Source organism: Acinonyx jubatus, chromosome A2, assembly GCF_027475565.1.
Source record: "Acinonyx jubatus isolate Ajub_Pintada_27869175 chromosome A2, VMU_Ajub_asm_v1.0, whole genome shotgun sequence".
Taxonomy (NCBI): domain Eukaryota; kingdom Metazoa; phylum Chordata; class Mammalia; order Carnivora; family Felidae; genus Acinonyx; species Acinonyx jubatus.
Window position 1 is genome coordinate 92,385,996 of NC_069383.1, and position 17,883 is coordinate 92,403,878.

Genomic DNA, 17,883 nt, shown 5'->3' on the forward strand with positions numbered 1-17,883 from the left:
TGATGTCAGGGTTTCTGGGTTCAAGCCCCACGTTGGGCTCTGTGCTGACAGCTCAGAGCCTGGAGCCTATTTCAGATTCTGTGTCCCCCTCTCTCTGCCCCTCCCCAGCTCACTCTCTCTCTCTCTCTCTCTCAAAAATAAACAAACAAATATTAAAAAAAGAAAAGGAAAGAAAAGAAAAGGCTGGCCAGAAGACAGAAATTGAGTCATGTCTCTAAAACACGGGGCTTTAGAACCTTAGCTCGGCCCTGAGATCTTGTCTTGAGGATACCAGCCTCAGAATGCTGGAATACACCAGAATGTTCTGGAGCATATCAGTCTGTGGGCACAGTCCATGGGGGTCCCAAAGCCCCCTCGGCTCCCATCCTGGGCCTGGCTATAGCTTCCCTCACAAATGTCACTGCCCTCTTTCTGAACAAGCAAGGGACAGAGTTCCAAGCAATAAAAACCAAGCAGGTTTACTTTTCCTCTGCTTGCTGAGTGCCCAAGCCATCCATTCCCACTGCACCAGGCTTTGTCTCTCCTTGCAATTACTCCCCCACCAATTTTTGGAACACAGCAAATATCTTTTGAACTAAAACTGCAAATGGCTAGCTTTTCCCACGGTTCAGATGCCCAAATCTAGTTCTGGAATGGGGGTAGAAAGGGGAAGCGAGTCATTTCTTGATAATTGTATTTGAAATACATGCCGAGCATGTTACAAAGTTGTTATGCGCAAACGTATCAAATTAGTGCTCTCCAGCTGAGAGAGAAAACCGTATCCATTTTCAGGTTGCTATGAGGGTCATTCTAGCCTCTAGTCTAGAATAGTGATGAAGCACTTAGCTGCTACTTAGTAGGTGCTTTGCAAATATTTGTTGAAAAAAAAATGCATGGGTACATGAGACTAGATATTGGGCACCCATCTAAGCTGTTTCTTCTCCTAATTCTGCAATAATGCTCCTGGAACGGCAGTGTGTGGAAGGGGCCCCCAACTATGATGATTTTTAAATATTGTTATGCCATACAGTAGAGGCATTTTTCATACAAAATCTCCTGCAGGACCCAAATATATTAATCAGATGGACCCCTCTCTGGTTGTGGAGGGTGTGAAGTGACCAGAGCCCCACCCATGAGGCCACCCAGTTATTGCCTGCATCTGTCTCTAAGGAAGACCTTCAGCGCTGCAGACTTCCCTGCCCACAGAGGAAATCCACAGCGGAAGTGACCTCAGAGGCACCTTCCACCTCCAGAGTCACAGGAGCCATGCTTCTGTGTGCATTTCCTTCACCCACAACACCACTGAACCCACCTCCCAACTTTCCTTGCTTGCCGGTGTTTCTTCCTCCTAGTTTTACCCCCCATTTTTCTCCTCAGTCAAGGAAAAACAGGGCTTCTACAGTTCCATGTAGATTTCACTGTTAATGAGGAATAACCCCAGTTCTTTCCAGCGTTGAGGACAAGCTTAGGTGTCAAGTTATAGTTGATATTTATTCAGGTAAGTTTCATAGACAGTATCATGACTCCAGCCCCGCCCAGATCTTCTTCATCCAGGCAAGGAGGAAGTCCTGATTTTTCTTTTCTTGTTTTTGAGAGAGAGAGAGAGAGGGAGTGAGAGTGCAGGTGTACGCAGGGGAGGGGCAGGGAGAGAGACTCTGAAGCAGGATCTGTGCCCAGCATGGAGCCCAGCATGGGGCTCGATCTCATGACCCTGATATCATGACCTGAGCCAAAATCAAGAGTCAGATGCTGAACCAACTGCACCACCCAGAAGCCCCTTCCTGAATTATTTTTAACTTCCAGTTTTTCTTTCTTCCTAAATTTAGCTTAAGATTGGTTGATAAGTAAAAAATGTGAATTATGCTAGGTTCTGATAATTTGGAATAGGCCCGGAATCACTACTGTGTTATCACAGAACTCATTTTCCATATTTTAATGGCACAGAGCTTTATGCTCGCCAATCTTTGTATCTTGTAAGTCCAATTTAGACCCTTAAGGAAGGAGATTTTTAAATCCATGTTTAAAGGTATCTAGTTATTTGAAGCTCTTACAAGAGTTGAAATATATGCTATGGTGTGTCATTAGCCACAATCTCTTTGCATCATTGTATCTAATGAAGGAGGCATTTCCTTTAAACATTTGGTGGAGCCTACCTGGAATTTCAGCCCCAATCAAATCTTGAGTAGTTGTTACACTTCCCTCTTGGTTCAAAGACTCAGATGCAATTTTATTTTCTCTCACAAATGTTAAAGTAGCAGCGGATGGAGCACGTTCTCTAGAAAGATACATATTTTGACCAATTATCTTCTACGTTTCAAGTAAAAACATACAAGTGCAGATTCACAGTCAACTCTTCAAAGTATGCCAATTATTTACATTCTAGTCCCACATACAGTTTTAGTAAATTTTGCCTGTATGACTGCCCTCTTCTATTCCTAATTTAACCAGGTCTAAAAATGGCAACTTCCTCACTACATTAATAATGCATCACTAATGCATCCCAAAATACTAACTAGGAGTCAAGAGCTTTGTTTTTCATAGACAGAGCCATTGGCCACCAAGAAAAACAATCACAATGTATAAATTGCCTAATAACTGTAATGTATTTTGACACCATGCTTGATGCTTTTTTGCAGAGTAGATGCAAAACAACTCCCATATCCCAAACAAATTGCTAGAACATCACTTAATAGCTTATAAGCCAATCGAGAGGTCAGGGAGCAAAACAAAATGGAAATTCTAATTAGCCACAACTCTTTCTGAAGAAGGGGACAAGTTCCTGCAAATATTTTAAGCTATTTTCTATCCACAAATAAGCTCTAAAAATTCCACATCCAAGGTGGATATAAGCATATTTGTCTGGGCAACCGAGAGCACCCTCTTAATAGCTTCAAGAGCTGGATTATCTTACTGGGAATTTTCCAGCTTGGACAACCCCCGCTTCATAGCAGGGACGTTCTTCAAAACCTCTTAAGAAATACTTAATTGTATCATGTATTGGAAGAGAACTTTTTGGTTCAAGGAACTTATTTTTGGTTAAATTTGCCCGTGTTTATATTTTATAAGAATAGAGCTATCCACATGTGGCTGCCTTTGACTGCCTGGCCACTCCCCTACCCTCACCTCTTCTGTCACCCCTATACTTCTGTCTCCAAGGTGGCTCCTAGAGCTGTGGCCACCAGCAGAGTAGAGGTCCTACTTGAGACCATAGTGTGGGGATCCTTGGACCCCCCACTGCAAGCCTGCATGCACTTCAGCCAAAGCCCCTGGTTAAGGAGGCCAGTCCGGGGTCATGCTAGGATCTTATGTTCAGGAAGCCTGGACTAAGCATCGTGTTCTCCCAAATATCTGCCTGCCTACTTCCCTGCAGTAGAGCCTCCGAGCTCTCCAGAGGCCACGTGACCTTCTACCTGTTCTCACATCTCAAAACCCCCTCACTCCACCACTCTGCTCTAAAGACCCCCAGCATGCTGCTGTTTCAAGCCACCTGCAAGGAATCAGGCAGGTTGGGTGGTGAGGGTGGGAAGAGTCCCTGTATTACGCTCAGCGTTACTGCCGTCGTTCAACGGTATTGGGCTTACACAGGCTTCAGTTAGCTAGTCTAGGACACAATTTGTCATGGATTGAGTTGTGTCCCTGTGATATTGTCATTTATAATAAGAAATATTATATTTGGTCCCTGTCCGTGTTTCTGGCACAGAGCTCCTAAAACCCTTGGAACTCCCCCAAGTGATGAGAGCAATAAAGGCATCTGGCTATCCAGAAGCAGCTCCCTGTCAACCATACCTGAATGTCTGTTAATGAGGTGGCTTTTGGAAAACTCTAAGGATGAGGGCCGGTTGCCAGGGGACCTAACCATGTGATTAGAATATTGGAACTGTCAATCCCCCACCCCTACAAGGTCCCCTCCTGGGGAGGAGAGAAAAGCTGGAGAGTGGTTTCAGTCACCTATGGCCAATGATTTAATCATTCGTGCCTATGTAATGAAGCCTCCATAAAAACCCAAAAGGACTAGATCTAGAGGGCTTCTGGGCTGGTGAACGCAGGGAGGCGCTAGGAAAGTGGCAGTCCTGGAGGGGCAGGGAAGTTCTGCACCCCTTCCCCATACCTTGTCCTATGTGTCTCTTCCCTCTGGCCGTTCCTGTGTTATATCCTTTTATAATAAACCAGCGATCTAGTAGGTAAAATGTTTCTCTGAGTTCTGTGAGACGATGCAGCAAATTGATTGAATCCAAGGAGGGAGATGTGGGAACCTCTGATTTACAGTAAAACCTTGGATTGTGAGCAACTTGTTCTGTGAGTGTTCTGCAAGACAAGCAAATATGTCTAATAAATTTTAACTTGCTAAGCAGGCGATGTCTTGCAATACGGGTAGTACCTGACACCGAATGTCACGTGATCACAACTGAGCCAATGGTTCTTCTCTCTCCCTCTCTCTCTCTCTTTCTGTGGGATTGTGGGTGATCATCTCCCATGCTCCAATGCTCAGTCTCAGGCCATGGTGTTTGGCAGAAATCAGTGATTTTTCAGAACGTTGAAAGGTGCCCACAACTGCACTACTGTATTTTTTTTGTCACTTCAAAGCACCTATGGACAGTTCTTTGCTTTTCCAGACAAGAGTAAGCTTAGGAATGCTTTGCTTCATTCTAGGTCAGGCTGCCTGCAGATACAGACCCTGTCCTTGGCTGCCTTCTTGCCATTAAATACAGTATACAACAAGTTTATTAATACTGTACTATAGTCAACATCCATGGGAGTGTATACAATGCCCCCATGCAGAAAAAGATTCCATTGAGCCAATAGATAGCAGTGATTCCGTTAGTGATTGTGAAAGTCATCTTACGCGATACCCCTCCTCTCTCTTGTCTCCCTCACACTAGCCACGAAGGTTTTCAGAGGTAAGTGCAGGTTAATTTGTTTCTTTTTCTTTATATTTTGCATTTTCTTTATTATTTTGTTTTGTATTACAGTATTGTAGCCATTTTTATATGAGTATTTTTAGGTGTAGAACGAATCCTCTGAGTTTCTATTATTTCTTATGGCGAAATTTGCTTTCATACACAAATGCTTTGGATTACAAGCGTATTTCCGGAACGAATTATGCTGGCAAAATAAAGTTTACTGTATTTATAAACAGTTGGTGAGCAGCACCGGTGACAACCGGGACTTATACCTGGTGTCTGAAGTGAGAGGCAGGTGCAGTCTTGTGGCACTGAACCTTTAATGTGTGGGATTCGATGCCAAGTCCTCATAGATGGGGTCAGGACTGAACGGAATTGTAGGATACCCAGCCATTGTTGCAGAATTGCATGGTAAGGGGAACCTGAGCCCTCCTCCCACATTTGGTGGTCAGAAGAAGTATAGAAAAGAGACACACGGGAGGAATTTTTTCCCAGTTCCCACAAGGGATGAAGTCATAACCACTGGTACCTGTGAATATGACCTGATTTGGAAATAGGGTCCATACGGTTGTAATTGAGCTATAAATCAACATGAGGTCATACTGGAGGAAGGTGGACCCTTAATCCGACATAACTGGTATCCTTATAAAGAGAGGGGAGATGCAGACACAGACACACACAAGAGGAAAATGCCCCGAGCAGTCAGCGCCAGTGTGGAGATGGAAGCAGAGACCCAAGTAACGCAGCCACACACAAAGAGCCCCAAGGACCCCCAGCAGCACAGAGGCAGGGAGAGGGAGCCTAGCCCTCCTCACACCTTGATGGTCCTCTAGCCTCCAGAATCGAGGGAATGGCTTGTTGTTTGTTACCGCAGGCCTAAGAAACTTTTACACAGAATCCGGCCTCTTTCTTCCTACCAGCCTGCATCTTGGAAAACTGTATCCCCCAGTCCAAGTAACTGACAAACAGATCTCCAAACAGGAGCTTTTCATTAGTTGGAACAGTCTGTGTTCATCTGTTGCTTTCTTCGGAAACAATGTCTTTTTAATAAGCATATGATCTGTCCATATTCTCCTTAATTTAGTAGGAAAAGCGGTAGCTTTTGAGGGAGCCTGTGGCAGGTCGGGTCCTTCCGAAGCAGGGGCTGGGTTTGGGGCGCAAGCTAAGTAAAGCATTGAACTGTGAGAGGCAGGAGGAGGAAGGGTTGGCAGAGGAGAAAGTCCAGTGGCCAGGCAGGCCTGACGAAACCTTGACCAATCTGGGAGGGGCTTTGTCTGTCGTGAGCATAGTGAGTGCCTCTGTTTGACAGGGGCTGGGCCATTACCGCCCTGCCCACTGGCCACCCTAGGAGGGGTGTGAATGGGGCCAGGTGGTTCTCTGCCTGGGGACTGCATTCCCTCAGAGGGAGGCAGCAAGTCTTCTCGAAGGGGGGGTCTGGGCAGCGGATCCCACTCCTACTCTCTGTGGTCCAGATAGAGAGCTCCTGGGCACATACTAGGCGCATGCGCTTCAGTCTCTCCAAACTGTCATTCTCTCTTTCTTCAGCTCTCCATGTTCTCGCGCCCCCTATGGGCACTGAGACACCAGAAGGTTCTGAAGGTACCTTAACACTTCCTGGGTCATCCTCCTCGAAGGCCAGACTTTTACATTTAAACATGGTCCATTTGTCCCTAACGGATGAAGTCAGTTACAGTCACCTGTGTTGTCAGATTTCTCCACTCAAAAGCTACCACTTCCCCACTTAAATAAGAAACTTGTAGGTAGATATTCTGAGACTATATGCAAACTCCTGTCAAACTCTCGCTCCCCCAATTTGGCATGCATGAGGATTCTTGCCTAAATCTGTCTTTACTAAGATGATTTTTAAATGGTAATTTTCCAATTCCATCAGTGCTACTGTGTTTATTAGTCAGCATTCTATTTTGCGGAACAGGTCACCTTTTCTTCCCAGGTATTTTTTAATTTACATCTGTTATCAAGGTGGACTCCTGGATCTGTGATTTATTCACTCTATTTCTGTTCTTATTCACCTTAATGCTCAGTTATCCCAGCCTTGGCCAATGAAAGGCCTTTCATTTCTTTTTCTTATACCCTCATCATTCTTTTGGCACTTATTTTCTGGCATAATAAGATGTTCCAGGCTCATCTTGTATTTTCTGGGCTTTGAATAAGCCATTTCTCCATGAACTCCTCGTTCATTTCTGTGGAGAATTATATTTAGAAATGAAGGTCTTGGCTCAGGCTCTACTCATTGCAACTGAATGTCTGAGTGTCATTGAAATAATAAATTTATACCAATGCCTCTAATTTGAATCCACCCTAGGTTTTTGCTTGCCTTCCCCCCATTCTATGTTCCTACCTCTATCTCCCAACTTCCATATTCCTCTGGCTCCCAAAAACCTCACTGTAGTCCCTCATTTGCTCAGTTCTGCAGTAGCCACAAAATGATTTCATAATGTTCATGTCACTACAACAAATAAACCTACTGAAAGGAGTCAAGGTTGGTTTACCTTTTTTTTTTCCTTTAGATTGAAGTCAGAGTACTATGTTCCAAACTTATTTGGGGTACTGGCATAAAGACAGACATACAGACCAATGAAATCAAAGAGAGAGCCCAGAAAAAAACCTTCACATGTATGGTCATATGATTTTTAAGAAGAGGGGCCAAAGCCACTCAATGAAGAAAGGACAGTCTTTTCAACAAATGGTGCTGGGAAAACTGGGTATTGATATGCAAATAGATGATGTTGCACTCTTACTTTATACCATATACAAAATGGATCAAAGGCCTAAATGTAAGACCCAAAACTAGAACACTCTTATAAGAAAATATGAGAGGAAAGCCTCTGTGATACTGGGTTTGGCAGTGACTTCTTGGATCTCACTAACATCATGGACAACAAAATTAAATAGGTAAGTTGGAACACAACAAAATTAAATGCTTTTGTGCGTCACAAAAAAACAACAGAGTCAAAAGGCAAACCAGGGAACCCGAGAAAATATTTGTTTACCATATATCTGATAAGGGATTCATATCCAGAACATATAAAGAACTCCTACAAATCAAGAACAAAAACAACCTGATGAAAAAAATGGACAAAGGACTTGAATAGACTGTTCTCCAAAGAAGATAACAAATGGCCAATAAGCCCATGAAAAGATGTTCAGTATCACTCACCATCAGGAAATGCAAATCAAAACCACAATGAGATGCCACTTTATGCCCATTAAGACAGGTACTCTCAAAAACAGAAAATAATTGTTGGCAAGGATGTGGAGAACTTGGAACCCTCGTGCACTATTGGTGGGAATGTAAAATGTTACAGCCTCTGTGGAAAATAATGTGGTACTTTTTCAAAAAATTAAGAATAGAATTACTATATGATCCAGAAATTCCACTTCGGGATATATACGCACCCTCCAATTAAAGTAAGGTCTCAAAGAGATATTTGTACACCCATGTTCACAGCAGCATTATTCGTAATAAACAAAATATAGATAGAAGCAACTCTAGTGTCCATTGACTAATGGATAAACAAGTATGGTATATACATACAACAAAGTTTTATTCAAACTTATAAAGGAAGGAGATGCTGGGGCGCTTGGGTGGCTCAGTTGGTAAAGCTTCCGACTTTTGATTTCAGCTCAGGTCATGATCCCAGGGTCGTGGAATAGAGCCCCCCCTTTGGGCTCTGCGCTGAGCATGGAGCCTGCTTGGGATTCTCTCTCTCTCTCTCTCTCTCTCTCTCTCTCTCTCTCTCTCTCTCTCTCTTTCTCTCTCTCTCTCTTTCTCTCTCTCTGTCTCTCCATCCCTCCGTCTCTCTCAAAATAAATCAATAAACTTTAAAAAAATAAAGGAAATCTTGATACAAGCTACAACATGGATGAATCTTGAGGACATAATGCCAAGTAAAACAAGCCTTTCACAAAAGAACAAGTACCACGTGATTCCACTTATATAAAGTACCTAAATTTCAGAGGGACAGAAAATAGAACAGTGGTGCCTGTGACTGGGGGCAGTGGGGATTTGCTGTTTAATAGGTACAGAGTTTCAGTTTTATAAGACGAAAAGAGTTGCACAGGTGGATAATGGTGATGATCATACAACACTGTGGATGTGCTTCATGTCGCCAAACTACACACTTAAAAACTGGCTAACATGATAAATTGTATGCTGTTTTACCACAACGAAAAATGAAAACCTTCTTCAGGCAAATCACTTTATTCATTGGAAACAGGCTCATTTGTTCCTGTTTTCCTTTAGTTTGAGATTTTTCTCTCATTCTTGTTATTAAATCTGTAGAACGTTAGTACAAATTCTATGCAACATTGTATAGAAAGGTATACCCAGGGAAGAGTCATCCCTTTGCCTGTCCCTACAATCCCTTCATCTCCATCCCTGTGGGTAACTGGTTTCATTAGTTTTTGTTTTATCTTTCTTGTATTTATTTTTTGCAAAATTATACAGATGTGTGTAGTTTTTACATTTTCTTCTACTTTAAAAATTTTTTTTTCCAATGTTTATTTATTTTGGGGACAGAGAGAGACAGAGCATGAACGGGGGAGGGGCAGAGAGAGAGGGAGACACAGAATCGGAAACAGGCTCCAGGCTCTGAGCCATCCGCCCAGAGCCTGACGCGGGGCTCGAACTCACGGACCGCGAGATCGTGACCTGGCTGAAGTCGGACGCTTAACCGACTGCGCCACCCAGGCGCCCCTCTTCTACTTTTTAAAAAACGTTTATTTATTTTGAGAGAGAGCGCGCGCGTGGAGGGGCGGAGAGAGTGGAAGAGAGAGAGTATCCCAAGCTGACTCAGCGCTGTCAGCTCGGAGCCCCATGTGGAGCTCGAACCCACGAGTTGTGAGCCTGACCTGAGCTGAAATCAAGAGTCAGGCACTCACCCAACTCAGCCACCCTGGTGCCCCAATTTTCTTCTACTTTTTATAAAAAAGGTGGCATACCACATGTATTTTTTTTGCATTTTTCACTTAAAATATATTCTCAAAACGATTCCCTTTCAGTTCATAGAAATTTTCCTCATTTTTTTTTACTGGTTCATAATACTCCATAGTATGTATTTCCCATACTTTACTTATCCAACAATTATTGTCCTAATTTATCTTGATGCTCAAATTGTCCCAGATTTAGCCACTGAAAGCAGTCTCCCACATTTGAGCATTTAAGTAATTGGCAGTATTTTGTCATTACAAATGGTGCTTCGATGAATAACTTTTGCATATGAATAACTTTTTGCATATGTATTTTCATGTTGTTCAAAGTGTATCTTCAGGATATTCCTAGAAGTGAAATCTGTGAGTCAAAGAATACACACACATGCATGGAGTTTTGATCAGTATTGTCGAATTATTTTCCTTAGGATAGTACTTTTTTTCATTCTAATCAGCAAGGTATAAAAGTGCCTATTTCCCCACAGTCTTGCTAATTTTATCAAGCCTTTGGATTTTGTCAACATGAGGGATAACGAGAAAGCTGAAGGAACTGTAATGCTGAAATAAATGAAAGATTATTTCTCAAATATCTCTCTAAAGTGAAGACGAGATTATGAAAGTTGTGTCACTAATTCCAATATCTGGGTCATCTGCATCTGTAGGCTGATTCTATCAACGTTTGTGTTTTTAAAAGTTTTTTAGGTTTATTTATTTGGAGAGAGAGGAAGAGAGTAGGGGAGGGACAGAGCGAGAGGGAGAGAGAGAGAGTCCCAAGCAGGCTCCTCACTGTCCATGCACCGCCCAGTGCGGGGCTCAAACCCACAAACCATGAGATCGTGACCTGAGCTGAAATCAAGAGTCGGATGCTTAACTGAATGAGCCACCCAGGCGCCCCTCAATGTTTTTTTTTTTTTTTAATGTAGACTACAAATCATGTCTCTTACTTACACTTGCATGACAGACATTGTGTATAAATGAGTAGACATTGAAGCAAATAATCTTTTGCCCCAGAATGGTACACCCTTTTCTGTTAGGCAGCTAAGGTAAAAGGATGATTTCTTTCATCTTATTGGGAGTTAAGCTGGGTAGGGAATCAGTAGCAGCTTCAGATGGTTGCAGTTTACCTGTGGTCCTCTTGAGAATGAAGTCAACCCTCTCCCTCCAGTGGGGCCTTGCAAGTGATTCACCAGAATACGATAAGACCTTGGGATCTCTCTCTGCTTTCAGCTTCTTACACTGTGGAGGGCCTGACCTCCTTGATCTCATTGGGAGTTGAGCAGTGGTAGCCGGGGTTTTGATTCAGTTATCTTCTAGCATCAAGTATTTTGAGGCGATGTCAGGCCCCTCCAGCCTGTGACACAGGCACAGTGGGACTAAGAGATACCTCTGTCTTCCAGCTCCAGCTCTGGCCACCACTAATTCAGAAAAAGCGGGAGAGATTGTTGAGTGTGGAGGGCTAGATTTATGTTTGAGATTTGCATTAGCTTTCCATGGCTACTTTAACAAATTACTGTAGACTTGGTGGCTTAAAACAGCACAGATTTATTACCTTATGATTCTGTAGATCAGAAGTCTGACAAGACTTCAATGCACCAACGTCAAGGTATCAGCTGGGTGCATTCCTTTCTGGAGGCTCTAGAGGGGAATCCCAATTCTTTGTCATTTCCAGCTTCCAGAATTCCATTCCTTACCTTATGGCCTCTTTCTCCATCCCAAGAGTCAGCAATTTCAACGTTTTTTATTTATTTTTGGGACAGAGAGAGACAGAGCATGAACGGGGGAGGGGCAGAGAGAGAGGGAGACACAGAATCGGAAACAGGCTCCAGGCTCTGAGCCATCAGCCCAGAGCCTGACGCGGGGCTCGAACTCACGGACCGCGAGATCGTGACCTGGCTGAAGTCGGACGCTTAACTGACTGCACCACCCAGGCGCCCCAAGAGTCAGCAATTTCAATCCCAATCCTTCTCTTCCCATGCTGCCATCTGTCTGGTTCTTTTTTCCAACTCCCTCTTTTACTTTTAAGGACACTTGTGATTACATTGAGCGCATTAAAATAATACAAGATAATCTCCCCATTTTAGAACCAGCTGATTAGTGACCTCAATTCCATTGGCTATCTTAACTCCCCTTTGGCATGTAACCTGACATATTCACAGATTCTGGGGATTCTGATGTGGATGTCTTTGAGGGGCCATTAATTGCCAACCACGGGTCTTTTGCAGATTCCATTCTATCAGCCAAGTCTCATTCAACATTCAGCTGATTTCCTATTGTGGAAAAGTTGATTTGACTCTGGCAGACCCTCCACTACCCATGCCACAGGCTAGGTTCTCAGGGAAGCGGACTCTAAGATGGCGCTCGGTGTTCAGGCTGTTTACAGGAAGTGCCCCTGGGGATCAGTACCTGTGAAAGGAAGTATGTTAGTTTCCTGGGGCTTCCATAACAAATTTCCGCAAACTGGGTGACTTAAAACGAGAAATTTATTCTCTCATATTTCTGGACAGCAGAAGTCAGAAATCAAGGTGTTGGCAGGTCCCCGCCCTAAACCCGTTGGTTTAGGGCCCATCTTGGGGTACTAAAGGAGGTTCTATTCCTTATTCCTTGCCTCTTCCAGCTTCTACTGGCTATTAATATTTTTGGCCTATAGCTGTTCACACCAATCTCTGCCTCTAACTTCACAGGGCCTTCTCCCCCTCTCTTCTCTGCGTGTTTCTGTCCTCTATGTCTCTTATAAGGGCACCATTCATTAGATCTAGAGCCCACCCAATAATCCACGATGAACCCATCTCGAATCCTTAGTACATCTGCAAAAACCATTTTTACAAGTAGGTTAGCATTCAGAGGTTCTAGGGATTAGGCAATGGACATATCATTGGGAGTACCAGAGAGTAGGAAGCAGGATTGGACACGGGAGGAAGCTGAGCTGCAATACATGTCCCACTGCCTCAGCAAGCCACACAGAAAGCTTTGGACCTGAAATGGTCCATCAGATTTCTCCTGCCTTGTGAAGAAATGTCCAGAAATTTATACCCATGCCTTAAGCAGTCATAAAATGCGGGCTGCCCCTGGAAGGGCATGGTGACTCTCTGTAACTGAGGTAATCCCTAAAGGCTGGCTGTACCTCCAGCAATGGGGATAGCAGTCCTTCTTTTAAAGGGAAATTGGATATTGCATCTCCTGTGCAGCCCAGCTCCACTTCTTCATATGCATTTGGGGAGTAGCTCTTCCAACCTTGTGTCATTGTGATAAGCACATCCACCAGTCTTCTAGGCCACCTTCCGTTGTTCCAGAGCTTTGTCTTCCCCATTGGTCTCATGGCCTAGTTCTACCTCCCTTAAGCCCCAGTCTGCAGAGGAGGCCACCAGTGAGTTTCTTAGTGATGTCACTGCACTCCTGATGACTGTGGCACATGGTGGGTCTTCCAGGACTTCCCATCAAAAGTGATTATCTGTTGAGTTTTTGGCCTTATGTAGTATATCCACTCCAGCTTGCCCACTTCTGGGAGTCTTTTAATCCCTCCCTCCCATTGCCTGCCACAGTAGTTCTGTTTTGTTTCTTCCCCACTTAGGCCATTACTTTTCCCATGCTTCTAGGAGCCATTGGAGTCCTTGCCAGGGTGTTAAACCCTGTATCTTGGGAAAGTGCAACTAATTTATAAACCTTCTCTTATCCAGTCTTAAGTTCCGGGTCCACTTTCTCAACCACGTTCAGCCTCCAGACCCACACACCCTCCCCCGGATCTTGCCAGTACGTGCTATCTGGGACCGACCAACAGTGCCTTTGTGGTACACTCCTTTCCTCCTTTTTCACACCCCACACCATTGCTTGGGATATCACATGACTTCACCTGAATTCCAGGCCTAGTAGCCAGGACTGAAGTGAGGGGCATATCCTGGGTGCATCCTTGCCTCGCAGGGGGAGACCTTTGAATGGTCTTCAAGGGAACAGAGTGCTAGCTCTCGATGGGGGGATGGGCCACTTCTGAAGGCTCAGAAGTTTTAGGGAAATTTGTGGATTTAAGATGTTCAGGGTTTTCAAAACTTAAAAAAAAAAAGATATTGAGGGTTTTCAATTTAGATATCTCCATCTAGAGATGGAGAATGTGTCAATGTCCTATTCTTTTGCAAACAAGGCTCTAATCTTGGTGCTGAAGGCTCTCCGGGGCTGAGAGTTTAGCCCTGGGAGCTCTGCTTCTCTGGTGATTAAGTCCTGGGCCCAGGCTCAGATTGCACTTGCCACTAAGATGCTTTTCAGAGCCTCCTACATTCTACCAAGAGGGTACCCTGTCTCTCACTCTGGGTTTTCAATTGACAGTGAATTGCTTATAGTCTTACATTTTTCCGGTGTGTCAATCAGTTGGGCAACAGGTATTGTACTCCGTAATTGTTTTACTTACTGTTTCCTATATATTTTCTTTAAACATTTTTTTATTCTGACTTCTTTCACGTAGCACAATTCCCTCCAGTCCCATCCATGTTATTGCAAATGGCAGGATTCTCATGGCCAAGTGGTATTCCGTTGTATATCTAAACCACATCTTCTTTATCCATTCGTCAGTTGATGAACCTTTGGGCTCTTTCCATAATTTGGCTATTGTTGAAAGTGCTGCTGTAAACATTGGGGTACATGTGCCTCTATACATCAGCACTCCTGTATCCTTTAAATAAATGCCTAGTAGTACTATTGCTATGTCACAGGGTAGTTCTGTTTTTAATTTTTTTGAGGAACCTCCACACCGTTTTCCAGAACGGCTGCACTAGTTTGCATTCCCACCAGCAGTGCAGGAGGGTTCCCATTTCTCCATGTCCTCGCCAACATATGTTGTTTCCTGGTTGTTACTTTTAGCCACTCTGACCAGTGTGAGGTGGTATCTCTTCGCGGTTTTGATTTGTATTTCCCTGATGATGAGTGATGTTGAGCATCTTTTCACATGTCTGTTTTGGCCCATTTTTTAAATTGGATTATTCATTTTTGTGTGTTGGGTTTTATAAGTTCTTTATAGAGTTTGGATACTAACCCTTTCTCAGGTCATTTGCACACGTCTATTCCCATTCTGTAGGTTGCCATTTCGTTTTGTTCACTGCTTCCTTTGCTGTGCGGGAGCTTTTTATCTTAATGGAGTCTCAGTGGTTTATTGGCTTTTGGTTCTCTTGCCTCAGGAAACATCTAGAAAGAAGTTGCTATGGCCAATGTCAAAGAAGCTACTAACTGTGTTCTCTTCTAGGATTCTTATGGTTTGGGGTCTCACATTTAGGTCTTTAATCCATTTTGAATTTATTTTGGGGTATGGTGTAAGAAAGTGGTCCAGTTTCCTTCTTTTGCACTTGCTGACCAGTTTTCCAACACTATTTGTTGAAGAGACTCTCTTTTTCCTATTGGATATTCTTTCCTGCTTTGTCAAAGCTTAATTGACCATTTAGGTGTGGGTTCATTTCTGGATGTTCTACTCTGTTCTATTGATCCCTGTGTCTATTTTGGGGGCAGTACTATATGGTTTTGATTGCTACAGCTTTGTAATATAACTTGAAGTCTGGAATTGGGATGCCTCCAGCTCTGCTTTTCTTTTTCAAGGTCTCTTTGCTATTTGAGGTCTTTTGTGGTTTCATACAAACTTTAGGATTGTTTTTTTAGCTCTGCGAGAAATGCTGGTGGTATTTTGGTTGGGATTGCATTCAATGTGTAGATTTCTTGGGTAGTGTAGACATTTTAACAAAGTCTGTTCTTCCAATCTGTGAGCATGGAATGATTTTCCATTTCGTTGTGTCATCTTCAATTTCTTTCATCAGTATTTTATAGTTTTCAGAGGAGAGGTCTTTCACATCTTTGGTTAGGTTTATTCTTGGGTATCTTATGGTTTGGGTGCAATTGTAAATAGGATTGATTCCTTAATTCTCTTTCTGCTACTTCATTATTGGTGTATAGAAATGTAACAGATTCTATACATTGATTTTGTATCCTGTGACTTTACTGAATTTGTGGATCAGCTCTAGCAGTTGGTGGAGTCTTTAGGGTTTTCTGTATAGAGCATCATGTCACCTGAAAATAGTGAAAGTTTTACTTATTCCTTGCCAATTTGGATGCCTTTGATTTCCTTTTGTTGTCTGATTGCTGAAGCTAGGACTTACAACACTATATTAAATAACAGTGGTGAGCGTGGACATCCCTGTCTTCTTCCTGACCTTAGAGGTAAAGCTCTCAGTTTTTCCCCATAGAGGATGATATTAACTGTGGGTTTTTCATAGGTGACCTTTATTATGTTGAAGTATGTTTGCTCTAAATCTATTTTGTTGAGGGTTTTTATCATGAATGGATATTGTACTTTGTCAGATTCTTTTTCTGCATCTATTGAAAGCAAGGTCATATGGTTCTTATCCTTTCTTTTATTAATGTGGTATATCACGTTGATTGATTGTGAATAATGAACCATCCTTGCAACCCAGGAATAAATTCTACTTGATTGTGATGAATGATTTTTTAATGTATTGTTGGATTCAGTTTGCTAGTCTTCTGTTGAAAATTTCTGCATCTATATTCATCAGGGATATTGGCCTGGAGTTCTCTTTTTTAATAGTGTCTTTATCTGGTTTTGGTACCAGGGTAATGCTGACCTCATAGAATAAATTTGGAAGTGTTCCTTTCTTTTCTTTTCTTTTTTTCTTTTCTTTTCTTTTCTCTTTCTTTTTTTTCTTTTCTTTTTTTCTTTTTTCTTTTTTGGAATAGTTTGAGAAGAATAGGTATTAACTCTTCTTTAAATTTTGGTAGAATTTACCTGTGAAGCCATGTGGTCCTGGACTTTTGTTTGTTGGAGTTTGTTGTTGTTGTTGTTGTTGTTGTTGTTTTATTACTGGTTCAAGTCTTTGTTGATTATTAGTCTGTTCATGTTTCTTGTTTCTTCCTATTTCTGTTTTGGTAGTTTATATGTTTCTAGAAATTTATCTATTTTTTCCAGTTTGTCCAATTGGTTGGCATTTTTCATAATACTCTCTTATAATTGTTTGTATTTCTGTGGTATTAGTATTATTTCTCCTCTCTCATTTGTGATTTTATTTATTTAGGTCCTTTCTCTTTTATTTTTGATAAGTTTGGCTAGAGGTTTATCAATTTTATTTTTTCAAAGAACCAGCTCCTGGTTTCATTGATCTGTTTTATTATTTTTGTAGTTTCTGTATCATTTATTTCTGCTCTAATCTTTATTATTTCCTTCCTTCTCCTGGCTTTAAGCTTCATTTGTTGCTCTTTTTCTAACTCCTTTAGGTGTAAGGTTATTTGAGATAACCTTATTTGAGATTTCTCTTCCTCCTTGAGGTAGTCCTGTATTGTTTATTCTTCTTTCTTAAAACTGCTTTTGTTATACCCCAAAGGTTTTAGACTATTGTGTTTTCATTTTCATTTGTTTCTATGTATTTTTTTATTTCCTCTTTGATTTCCTGGTTGACCCATTCATTGTTTAGTAGGATGTTGTTTAAACTCCATGTAATTGTGGTCTTTCCAGGTTTTTTCTTGTGGTTGACTTCTAGTTTCATAGCATTGTCTCAGAAGAAGTGCATGCTATGACTTCAGTCTTTTTTATTTCTTAAAAATTTTTTAAATGTTTATTTATTATTAAGAGACAGAGACAGAGCATGAGTGGGGGAGGGGCAGAGAGAGAGGGAGACACAGAATCCAAAGCAGGCTACAGGCTCCGAGCCATCAGCACAGAGCCTGAAGCAGGGCTCGAACTAACAAACCGCGAGATCATGACCTGAGCTGAAGTCGGACGCCCAACCGACTGAGCCACCCAGGCACCCCTGTCTTTTTTACTTCTTAAGGCCATTTTTTTGCGTGTGATCTAATATGTGACCTATTCTGAGAATGTTCCATGTGCATTTGAAAAGAATGTGTATTCTCCAGCTTTAAAATGGAATGTTCCAAATATATCTGTTAAGTTCATCTGGCCCAGTGTGTCATTCAAAGCTGTTGTTTCCTTCTTGATTTTCTGTTAAGATGACCTGTACATTGATGTAAGTGGGGTGTTAAAGGCCCCTACTATTTTTGTGTTATTATCAATTAGTTC

At 42.3% G+C, this 17,883-nt stretch overlaps 1 long non-coding RNA gene across 5 annotated transcripts in view; it reads left to right on the forward strand.

Moving 5' to 3' along the window:
* LOC128314819 (uncharacterized) overlaps positions 1-17,883 on the forward strand; it is a 100,961-nt gene that overhangs the window by 1,286 nt on the left and 81,792 nt on the right. The gene's annotated exons all lie outside the window — the stretch shown is intronic.